At 38.9% G+C, this 2645-nt stretch overlaps 1 non-coding gene across 1 annotated transcript; it reads left to right on the forward strand.

The window, feature by feature from the left end:
* Window positions 1-520: 520 nt before the first annotated feature.
* trnam-cau (transfer RNA methionine (anticodon CAU)) lies at window positions 521-593 on the forward strand. The gene has a single exon. It is a non-coding gene; the product is annotated as a tRNA-Met (tRNA).
* Window positions 594-2645: the final 2052 nt, after the last annotated feature.

A 2645-nucleotide genomic window follows, 5' to 3' on the forward strand; every position in this document is an offset into this window, starting at 1 on the left:
TGTATAATTAACTACTAATATAAAAATGATAACTGTGATCATTATCATCATAATTATTCATTTATCTATTTCCTGATCTACTTTCAGTCCCTGTATTCATTGCTGTCTTTACTTCTATTGATCATATTTTAATAAAGATCAAGTCCTTTCAGAGCATCCCTGTTTGGACATTTTGTGTATGTCAGGCAAAATGTTGCCATTCATGTGGACAAATGATTCATAACTAAGGTGTATGAATAAGAAGCTTAAATATTCAGTTTTACTGAATTAATTTCTCACAATTTCCTCACAATCGTCAACCACCAGTTGACCTCATCATTCCTCCCATTGGCTCTGAAGTCTGCTGGGAGAGTAATGCAGTGTAGCAAATTCTCCAGGTTTATCCCACGTGAAACTACCTCTTTTGCAACTTTCTTTAAACTTTCAAAATGAGAATAAAATCCAGTTGAAGACAGTCGTTGTTGAACGTTTAACCTTTAGACAGGTGTTTTGACACGTGCTGCGTCAGAAGCGTTTTCAGGCCTCGTTGGCGCAGTAGGCAGCGCGTCAGTCTCATAATCTGAAGGTCGTGAGTTCGAGCCTCACACGGGGCAAGTGTTTTGATGTAGTTTCTCTGCCACTTTATATCAGTTACATGTTCAACTGAGAGGTCAATTGATTTCTTTGAGCTCTCCGTTGTGGCTACAGAAAGCCCACACAATCCCGACTTATTGTAGAAGGTGTTAAACATAAGTTACGGTGACTTTTAGAAAGTCAGAGAATCAGATCTTTATTGTCTTTGAGTCTCTGCTCCTTGTGTTATATACTGAAACTGGTCAGCCACATTTTCCTTCGTTTTTTCTGTTCACGGCACCCGAAAGGTGTCAGATGTGGCTACAGACACCTTATTTCCTGTCGTCCACCTATTATATAGTTATATAGTTAGGCCAGTGGCTCCTCAGGCTCTCTTGACATAGACTGAAGAGTCTGTGGGAATAAGAAGCTCTAACTGCTTTTTGCTCTCTGTTGTAGCTGCAGGAAGCCCAGACTGAAGCTGGATCCCTGCCATGTCTTCAAGTGGAAGGTGTCAAACAAGCATTCTGGTCTCTAATATTTACTGTTTTTAAAAAAGCTTTGAAACGTGATCATAACAGCTTCAAAAGGGGCAACTGGACTTCTTTTTGGATCTTGAAGATGTTTCAGCTCTTATCTGAAAGGCTTCTGAGCTAAATGTTGGGGCGTATCAGTTGATAAGCAGAGAAGGTTCTTTGGCTCATTATCGCCTCTAAAATGTCTGCCTGCAAAGAGCAAAGTTTAGTCATAGGATCCAACTTGTGAATGATAGTGAAAAGTGATATTATTTTTTATTTTATTATTCTTTAGATTATTACATCCAGTTAATTTCACAGAGTTGTGAATTGGGGGTTTTAATAGAGATAACAGAGAGAAATTTTTAATTATTTTTGTAATTAGTTACAAATGTCTCTTCCTAGTTTTCATGTGATGTTCCAGCAATTTCCACTCAGCACAGTAATGGTATCAGTGATGATTGGTGCACAAAAAACGCTAAATAAGGAAGGCTGCGGGACCAAATGAGGGTCAGAGAGATTCTGCACTTACACAATGATGTTCGCACGTCATTGTAATTATAATAATATAATATAATATAAAATAATTTATATATTATAATAAAACTAGAACATTTCTGAAGAAATTTTGATGGGTACCAAGCTGCTGCCCGTCTTCTGCCGTCCACACAGAGAGGCTATGGTGAAGGTCAAGCATTACATACTTCAAATCCAGTCTGAAAAATGAGATTTTGGGTTGTTCTGGTGAAACCTGCCTGCTTTATTCAGCATGAGTGGTTAACCACACAAAAGGAAGGCCTGAGCCAGAGAGAGACAGAGGAGGACAGGCTGTGCCCCCTGAGAACAAACAGCTGTTTCAATGAATTTATAAGTCAAAATAAAAAATAAAAAAACTTTTCTTTTTAAGAGAAAGGTCTGCTGAAGACACTGATGTGATTTATATCAAGGTTCTGTGTAAAATATAGCTTTTATAGCAGTTTGAATACAGCCTTCACTGTCATTTTAAAGGAGTGAAGGAGGGCCTGTTTTAATGAAAATGTGTGATTTTGCTCTGAATCTGAGGTGATTTGAGAGAAAAAGCATAAGTTAAAGCACAGAGATGGAAAGAAGACTTCATTTTAAGCTAGAATTGATCCAGTTTTAAGATAAAATAATATATTGTGTGTGTGTAAAACTAAATAAGGACGCACACACAAATTTCCCACCTTCAAGTGCGACCCTGAAGTTACACGTTTGCAAAACGGAGTTACGAAGAATTTTGACCCTGTTTTGACTCCTGAGGGAATAGACACCCACGCGCCAACCAACCATCCAATCAAGGAGCAGCAATTCCTGCCGGCCGCGGGCACACGTTGCTACAGATGGAGTCAGACGCTCGTGCTCAGGTAAGTGAATTGAAGGTATTGCCAATTTCACGAAAAGTTTCTCGATGTCGTCATTTAAGCGGAATGTGAACTGACAGGTGTTGTGCCAAAAGTTGATTGCTGGCAGAAATTGATTTCCGGTACGCGGGAGCGCGCACGGTATGGACTATAATAATCAAATGCTGTTATTTGTATCGGTGTTTATGTGTTTGAT

This window comes from Leuresthes tenuis, unplaced genomic scaffold (assembly GCF_036924035.1).
Source record: "Leuresthes tenuis unplaced genomic scaffold, fLeuTen1.0.hap1 SCAF_21, whole genome shotgun sequence".
NCBI lineage: Eukaryota > Metazoa > Chordata > Actinopteri > Atheriniformes > Atherinopsidae > Leuresthes > Leuresthes tenuis.